Source organism: Scyliorhinus torazame, chromosome 2 (genome assembly GCF_047496885.1).
Source record: "Scyliorhinus torazame isolate Kashiwa2021f chromosome 2, sScyTor2.1, whole genome shotgun sequence".
NCBI lineage: Eukaryota > Metazoa > Chordata > Chondrichthyes > Carcharhiniformes > Scyliorhinidae > Scyliorhinus > Scyliorhinus torazame.
The window spans coordinates 378,552,071-378,561,442 of record NC_092708.1 but is presented as its reverse complement, the minus strand read 5'-3'; the positions used below and the strand labels follow the sequence as shown (position 1 = coordinate 378,561,442).

Here is a 9,372-nt window from a genome sequence, read left to right as displayed (position 1 = left end):
AGGACTGTCAGAGAATACAGCAAAATATAGATAGATTGGAGAGTTGGGCAGAGAAATCGCAGATGGAGTACAATCCAGGCAAATGTGAGGTGATGCATTTTGGAAGATCTAATTCAAGAGCAACGCAGGTCGATAGAGTGGTCAAGAAGGCATACAGCACGCTTGCCTTCATCGGACGGGGTATTGAGTACAAGAGTCGGCAGGTCATGTTACAGTTGTATAGGACTTTGGTTAGGCCACATTTGGAATAGTGCGTGCAGTTCTGGTCGCCACATTACCAGAAGGATGTGGGTGCTTTAGAGAGGGTGCAGAGGAGGTTCACTAGGATGTTGCCTGGTATGGAGGGTGCTAGCTCTGAAGAAAGGTTGAGTAGATTAGGATTGTTTTCGTTGGAAAGACGGAGGTTGAGGGGGAACCTGATTGAGGTCTACAAAATTATGAGAGGTATGGACAGGGTGGATAGCAACAAGCTTTTTCCAAGAGTGGGGATATCAATTACAAGGGGTCACGATTTCAAGGGGAGAGGGGGAAAGTTTAAGGGAGATGTGCGTGGAAAGTTTTCTATGCAGAGGGTGGTGGGTGCCTGGAACGCTTTGCCAGCGGAGGTGGTAGAGGCGGGCACGATAGCATCATTTAAGATGCATCTAGACAGATAGATGAACGGGCGGGGAACAGAGGGAAGTAGATCCTTGGAAAATAGAAGACAGGTTTAGATAAAGGATCTGGATTGGCGCAGGCTGGGAGGGCCGAAGGGCCTGTTCCTGTGCTGTAATTTTCTTTGTTGTTTGTTCGTTCTTTGAGTTCATCGGGGAGGGATGTGCTGCTGCTGCTGCTGGAGATACTGCGCGGCTTCACTTTGTTTTGTTGTTTAGGCCTAGCTACAACCGCTGAGAGTCTGTAACGCTAGTCTGAGACTGTCGTTATGTGTGATATTGTGAATATGTTGATTAAGCAATGGTGAAGCAATGATTTCCGGTTAGGGACATTTGAGGGTGGTTTAGGAGTGTGATAAGAGTGGGGGGAGGGGGAAGAAGGTGTTTTTTAACGTGTTAGTGGGTGTTGTCAGACTTTTGTATGTGGTGGGCGATGGAAGAATTTGTAAGAGTGAATAGGTGGGCCAGGTGGGAGGGAGGTGTGTTTGGTTATGCTGCGCACTGTAATAATATAATCAGGGCTTAGTTTTAAGGTTGATTAAATTGGATATCTTAAATTAAAGAATTGGCCACTTTAAAAACCACGTCTGCAGAAGCCTGCAGAATCCGAATATACGAAACTCAGACTGGCTGCGGGGGGAGGGGGGCATGTCTGGAGCAGCAGCTGAAAACCCTTCAGGTGATCCATCGCACCTACTTGAGATGCATTGTCCTATTGTCCACAGTTGCTGATAATCCATCGCTCCTCCCAGGGCGGCCTCAGGTGCCCTGTCAACAGGTCATCAACCAGACCATTGGGCAATGGGGTCCTGCCTTCTGAGACTCCATTGGCCGAAGGCCAGGGGCAGGTGGAGAAAGGATAAAAATAGGCATTTCCAGCCAGACATCGCACGAGGAAAGACTCGAAGCAAAAGGCTGGAAGCTGGGTGTGTGAGGTGACCTTGACCAGACCAACATTCAGCGAGAATCACCTTTGCAAAGAGGAAGCAGAGGGACTCAGGGAGCAGATCTACAGGTTATCAAACCACCTTTGCGGGTAGGATAGACGATTCCTGGGTGTTTCTTGTATATAGAGTGGGTAATTTATGGATTAACTACATTTAATAAAGTGTGTTTCATTATATCTGTCTCTGTACTTTGTAATACTCATACTGGGTAAAGTTTAATGAAGGAGCTGGTCGAAGTATCTGAATTGATTTAGATACAAGAGCGCTTTGGCAAGGCAGCGTGAGGGGTAGTTAAGGTGTTGTGCAAAGCAAAGCGGTGAGGGAGTGTGGTGCGTTTAGTGTGTGGGATGTGGAAAATGAGCATTAATTTTGTTGTGATTGACTGGAGGATGATCAGAAAAGAGTATAAAGTGGAGAAGTGTAACTGTGCTCAAGCTATTTTTAGACTTTGAAATTCCCCATGTGGGGGGGGTGCAAGGTTCGCGGAGATACTGGAATAGTGTGTGGCATATGGAGAATGGGCATGAATTTTAGTGTGATTGAGTAGAGAATTGTAAGAAAAGGCATAAAGTAGAGAATTGCATGTGCATGCTTGAAGTGTTTTTGTACTTTGAAATTCCCCATAGAGGAGGGTTTTTTGGAGCAGGGAGATGGAATAGGGTTGGTGGAGATACTGGAATCGTGTGTGGGATGTGTATAATGGGCATGAATTTTTGTGTGTAGTCGGTAATTGTAAGAAAGGGGATAAAGTGTAGCTGTGCCTGTGCATGCTTGAAGTGTTTTTGTACTTTGAAATTCCCCATAACGGGGTTTGTGCACCGTTCTCGGAGATACTGCAATACGGAGTCGATGCGTGGAGTGGACGGAGCAAGCCCCTATTCCATCTCCCTGCTCCAAAAATCAATTTAATATATGCTCCCCAGATAAGGGACGTATCAGATATTAAACTGATAAGAACAGATTTAAAAAAACATTTTTTAATTAAAAAAAATATACTTTATTCATAAAATTTATCATAAGCATTACAGAACATTTCGAATTGTCTTGACTGTACATTTCCGTCAGAGTTACACATTGCTTTGACTTCCATTCAATTTTGATATTATCATACACATATCACTCTTTACATTACAATTCCTCTTAAATATTTACATTGTCATGTTTGTTTTATACATTGGAGTGTTGGTGGCCCAGACCGAGGGGCTTTACACTGTTACCCGCCCCTCGGTGTACATTTGCTGGAAAGACCTTACACAGTGGTCTTTCCCCATTGCGCCTTGGCGGCTGCTGCCCCAAGCTTGAGTGCGTCCCTCAGCACGTAGTCCTGGACCTTGGAATGTGCCAGTCTGCAACACTCGGTCGAGGACAATTCTTTGCACTGGAAGATCAGCAGGTTTCGGGCAGACCAAAGAGCGTCTTTCACCGAGTTGATGACCTTCCAGCAGCAGTTGATATTTGTCTCGGTGTGTGTCCCTGGAAACAGTCCGTAGAGCACAGAGTCCTGTGTCACAGAGCTGTTCGGGATAAACCTTGACAAATACCACTGCACCTCTCTCCAGACCTTCTTTGCAAAGGCACATTACATTCCACAAGGTGTGTGACCGTCTCATTTCCCCCACAGCCACTCCGAGAGCAGGGTGCATTGGCGCAGAGCCTTCGGGTGTGCATGAAGAATCTGACAGGGAGGGCCCTTCTCACCACCAGCCAAGCTAGGTCTTGGTGCTTGTTTGAAAGTTCTGGTGATGAGGCGTTCTGCCAGATGACTCTGGCAGTCTGCTCAGGGAACCATCCAACGTCCTCCACGGTCTCCTTTTCCCTGAGGGCCTCGAGGACATTACGTGCTGACCACTGCTTCATTGCCTTGTGGTCAAAGGTGTTTTACTTTGACTTCCGGTTGCGGCGATGACCAGCTAAGCCGCACGTTTCGGCGGCTCCAGCTCGAACGGACCTTTGGGCTCTTTTAAGAGCCCCAACGAGGAATTTTTTCGGGACAAAACCCGGTGTGGGGTGAGACAACAGGGAGTCCCCCCCCCCCCCCCAGCGAAAAAGAAAAATATCGGCGGTGGTGGCCAGATCTCGAAGAATCCTCGAGGGCAGTGGCAGAAGGAAGAAAGGAGCAAGATGGCGGCGGAGGTGACCTGGGGACCGGACCAGGATGAATTTTTAAGACGGTGTGTGGAGCTGCTAAAAAAGGAGGTGCTGGCCTCGATGCTACAAGCAATTGAGGGGCTTAAGGAGACACAAAAGACCCAGGAGATAGAGCTCCGTGTGGTGGAGCAGAAGGTGACTGACAACGAGGACGAGATCCTGGGCCGGGCAGTCAAAATGCAGACGCACGAGGCGCTCCATAAGAAGTGCATCGAAAGGATTGAAGTCCTAGAAAACAGATCACGGAGAAAGAACCTCCGGATCCTGGGTCTCCCCGAGGGAGTGGAAGGAGCTGACGGCGGGGCTTACGTGAGTACGATGCTACGCTCGCTAATGGGAGCTGAGGCCCCCTCGGGCCCCTTGGAAGTGGAAGGGGCCCATCGGGTCCCTGCGAGGAGACCAAAGGCAGCAGAACCATCTGGGGCGATGATCATGCGATTTCACTGCTTCAATGATAGAGAGGCGGTTCTGAGATGGGCCATGAAGGTACGGAGTAGTAGATGGGAGAATGCGGTGCTACGAGTGTATCAGGATTGGAGTGAGGAGGTGGCGAGAAGGAGGGCGAGCTTCAATCGAGCCAAGGAGGTGCTGCACAAGAAGAAAGTGAAGTTTGGGATGTTGCAGCTGGCGCGACTGTGGGTCATGCACCAGGAGAGGCATTACTACTTCGAACCGGCGGAAGAAGCATGGACCTTCATTAAAAACGAGAAACTGGATCAGAACTGAGGGACTGATCTTGGAGGGGAATCGTCAGTGCTGATGTATATAGAAATGTAAATTGGGGAGGGGGGGACATTGAGAAATGTGGGCGCCGGTGCGGGTAAAGAAGAGACTCAGGCGGGGGATGGGGAATGGGAGTGGGGCGGCAGAGGGAGCTGCGCCACGAGGGGCGGGACGGCTCTAGAGAACACAAGGTTTCTTTTCCTTGTTCCCGCGTCAGAAAGATGATGGTGGGAAGATAGGCGCAATTGGATGGGAGTTCCTCACACGGGGGGGGGTCAAGGAGAGAGCGGGAGAAGCCGGGGTCAGTTGAAGTCAGCTGACTTTCGGAAGCAATATGGGGGGAGTAACCTTGCTAGATGGGGGTCTAGCGGGGGGGGGAATAACTGGGTTGCTGCTGCGGAGATCGAGAAGGAACTGGTAAAAGAGAAGGTGGTCGGGGCAGGTATGCGCCGCCTGGGGGACGGGTGGGTGCGCGGAACCGGGACGTGGGACTGGCCCAGAGAGGGTGATGGCTAGTCGACAGGGGAGGGGGGCGGGCACGGGTCCGGCTGATCACGTGGAATGTGAGAGGCCTAAATGGGCCGATTAAGAGGGCCCGAGTGTTCGCGCACTTAAAAGAACTGAAGGCAGACGTGGCCATGCTTCAGGAGACGCACCTGAAGGTGGCGGACCAGGTTAGGTTAAGGAAAGGATGGGTGGGACAGGCGTTCCACTCGGGGCTGGACGCAAAGAACAAGGGGGGTGGCCATATTGGTGGGGAAACGGGTGTCATTCGAGGCTAGGAACATTGTAGCGGACAGCGGTAGCAGATATGTGATGGTGAGCGGCAGACTGCAGGCAATGGAGGTCGTGTTGGTTAATGTCTCTGTCCCGAATTGGGATGATGTGGGATTTATGAAGCGGATGCTGGGATGTATCCCGGACCTGGAGGTAGGAAACCTGATAATGGGGGGGGGACTTCAACACCGTGCTGGACCCAGGGTTAGATCAATCTAGATCCACGACCGGAAGAAGGCCGGCAGTGGCCAAGGTGCTTAAGGGGTTTATGGACCAAATGGGGGGAGTGGATCCGTGGAGATTTGCTAGGCCACTGGCCAAAGAGTTCTCCTTTTACTCCCATGTCCATAATGTATACTCCCGGATAGATTTCTTTGTTTTGGGTAGGTCACTGATATCGAGGGTGGAAGGAACTGAGTACTCAGCCATAGCTGTTTCAGATCATTCCCCACACTGGGTGGACCTGGAACTAGGAGAGGAGAGGGAGCAGCGTCCACTCTGGCGACTGGATATGGGATTATTGGCGGATGAGGGAGTCTGCGGAAGGGTGCGGGGATGTATCGAAAGATACCTGGAGGCCAATGACGACGGGGAGGTCCAAGTAGGAGTAGTATGGGAAGCACTAAAAGCGGTGGTCAGGGGAGAGTTGATCTCCATCAGGGCTCACAAGGGGAAAACGGAGGCCAAAGAAAGGGAAAGACTACTGGGAGAGATTTTGAGGGTAGATAAAAAATATGCGGAGGCCCCGGATGAATGACTATACAGGGAGAGGCGACGACTCCAGACGGAGTTCGATCTGCTCACCACAGGGAGGGCAGAGGCACAGTGGAGGAAGGCACAGGGGATGAGATATGAATATGGGGAAAAGGTGAGTCGCCTGTTGGCCCACCAGCTGCGAAAGAGGACAGCAGCGAAGGAGATAGGGGGAGTTAGGGATGAAACGGGAGCCACTGTGCGGAGAGCAGGGAAGATAAACGAGGTGTTTAAGACCTTTTACGAGAGGCTATATAGGTCCCAACCCTGGAGGGAAAAGAAGGGATGCAGCAGTTTCTGGACCAACTAAGGTTCCCGAAGGTGGAGGAGCAGGAGGTGGCAGGCCTGGGGGCGCCAATTGGGGTGGACGAGGTGATCAAAGGGCTGGGGAACATGCAGGCAGGGAAGGCCCCGGGACCAGATGTGTTCCCGGTGGAATTCTATAGAAAATATGCGGACCTGTTGGCCCCGCTGCTGGTAAGAACCTTTAACGAGGCCAGAGAAGGGGGGACCCTACCCCCAACAATGTCGGAGGCGACGATATCTCGAATCTTGAAGCGAGATAAAGATCCGCTGCAGTGCGGGTCCGATAGGCCTATCTCATTTCTAAATGTGGACGCCAAGTTGCTGGCAAATGTGCTGGCGACGAGGATGAAGGATTGTGTCCCGGGGGTGGTACACGAAGACCAGACAGGGTTCGTAAAGGGGAGACAATTGAATGTCAACGTGCGACGGCTAATAGGGGTGATAATGATGCCCCCAGCAGAGGGGGAGGCAGAGATAGTGGCGGCAATGGATGCAGAGAAGGCATTTGATAGGGTGGCGTGGGAGTATCTATGGGAGGTGCTGAGGAGGTTCGGGTTCGGGGAGGGGTTTGTCAGCTGGGTTAAACTCCTCTAAGGGGCCCCAACGGCAAGTGTGGTCACAAATCGGCAAAGGTCGGAGTATTTTCGACTGCACAGGGGAACAAGACAGGGATGCCCGCTGTCCCCATTACTGTTCGCGCTGGCAATTGAACCACTGGCCATAGCGCTGAGAGACTCCAGAAAATGGAGAGGGGTGGTTAGAGGGGGAGAGGAACACCGAGTGTCACTCTATGCGGATGACCTACTGCAGTATGTGACGGATCCAGTGGGGGGGATGACAGAGGCCATGCAGATATTGAGGGAGTTTGGAGATTTCTCGGGATATAGGCTTAACATAGGAAAGAGTGAGTTTTTTGTGATACACCCTGGGGATCAGAGTAGAGGGATAGATGGCCTACCACTAAGGAGAGTGGAAAGAAACTTCCGATACCTGGGGATTCAGATAGCCAGGAGCTGGGGAACCTTACACAGACTCAATCTGACACGGCTGGTGGAACAAATGGAAGAGGATTTCAAAAGGTGGGACATGCAGCCGCTGTCACTGGCGGGCAGAGTGCAGGCAATTAAGATGATGGTCCTCCCGAGGTTCCTATTTGTGTTCCAATGTCTCCCTATACTGATCACTAAGGCCTTCTTTAGAAAAATAGATAGGAGCATCACGAACTTCGTGTGGGCAGGGAAGGCCCCGAGGGTAAGGAGGGGGTTCCTACAACGTAGTAGAGACAGAGGGGGACTGGCGTTGCCGAATTTGGGCGACTACTATTGGGCCGCCAACGTGGCGATGATTTGTAAGTGGATGATAGAGGGAGAGGGAGCGGTGTGGAAAAGGTTGGAGATGAAGTCCTACAAAGGGACGAGCTTGAAGGCACTGGTGACGGCGCCATTATCGCTCTCCCCAAAAAAGTTTACCATGAACCCAGTGGTGGCGGCAACATTAAGTATCTGGGGGCAATGGAGGCGACAGAGGGGTGTGCTGGGAGCCTCGGTGTAGTCCCCGATCAGGAACAACCATAGGTTTGCCCCAGGGAGGCTGGACGGAGGATTCCAGAGCTGGTACCGGGCAGGAATCAGGAGAGTGGGAGACTTATTTATAGATGGGACGTTTGCGAGTTTGGGAATACTTGAGGAAAAGTATGAGCTGCCCCTTGGAAATACCTTTAGGTATATGCAGGTGAGAGCGTTCACGAGACAACTGGTGAGGGAATTTCCGCTGCTCCCGACACAGGGGATCCAGGACAGGGTGCTTTCGGGGGTGTGGGTCGGGGAGGGCAAAGTGTCCGAGATGTACCGGGAGATGAGAGAAGAGGGGGAGGAGCTGATGGACGAACTGAAGGGAAAATGGGAAGAAGAGCTCGGGGAGGAGATTGAGGAGGGTTTGTGGGCTGATGCCCTAAGCAGGGTAAATTCCTCTTCCTCGTGTGCCAGGCTTAGCCTGATCCAATTTAAGGTGCTGCATAGAGCACACATAACGGGAGCAAGGTTGAGCAGGTTCTTCGGAGTGGAGGACAGGTGCGGGAGGTGCGGCGGAAGCCCGGCAAACCACACACATATGTTTTGGTCGTGTCCGGCACTGGAGGGGTATTGGAGGGGAGTGACGGGAGTGATCTCGAAGGTGCTGAAGGTAGCCAGGCTGGGGGTTAGCTCTATTTGGAGTAGCGGATGAGCCGGGAGTGCAGGAGGCGAAAGAGGCCGATGTTGTGGCCTTTGCGTCCCTAGTAGCCCGGCGTAGGATTTTACTCATGTGGAAGGAAGTGAAACCCCCCGGCCTGGAGACCTGGATAAACGATATGGCGGGGTTTATAAAACTGGAGCAGATTAAGTTTGCGCTGAGAGGATCGGCTCAAGGGTTCACCAGACGGTGGCAACCGTTCCTCGACTACCAAGCAGAACGTTAGAGGGAAGATAGATGACCAGCAGCAGCAACCCGGGGGGGGGGGGGGCGGGGAAGGGAGGGAGGGAGGGAGGGGGGGGGTAAGATGTTTGGGTTCTGGGAGGGGGGGGGGGGGGAGTTTCATTTTATGTTATTTGGTTAGTTTACCATGTTAGTTAGTTACTCATTGTTAGATTGTAGTTATCATGTTACTTGTACTTTTTATTTTTATTTTGATTGATGTGTAAGGGGAAAAAATTGTGATTGAAAAACTTTAATAAAATATATTTTTTTTTAATTAAAAAATTAAAAAATCCACTCCGAAGAACCTGCTCAACCTTGCTCCCGTTATGTGTGCTCTATGCAGCACCTTAAATTGGATCAGGCTAAGCCTGGCACACGAGGAATAGGAATTTACCCTGCTTAGGGCATCAGCCCACAAACCCTCCTCAATCTCCTCCCCGAGCTCTTCTTCCCATCTTCCTTTCAGTTCGCCCACCAGCTCCTCCCCCTCTTCTCTCATCTCCCGGTATATCTCTGACACCTTGCCCTCCCCGACCCCTCCCCCCCCCCCCCCCCGAATGCACTCTATCCTGGATCCCCTGTGTCGGGAGCAACGGAAATTCCCTCACCTG

At 51.5% G+C, this 9,372-nt stretch overlaps 1 non-coding gene across 1 annotated transcript; it reads right to left on the bottom strand.

Annotated features, from left to right (window-relative positions):
- Nucleotides 1–2,408: 2,408 nt before the first annotated feature.
- On the bottom strand, nt 2,409–2,594 carry LOC140408040 (U2 spliceosomal RNA). Its single transcript, XR_011939986.1, has one exon. It is a non-coding gene; the product is annotated as a U2 spliceosomal RNA (small nuclear RNA).
- Between the last annotated feature and the right edge of the window lie 6,778 nt (nt 2,595–9,372).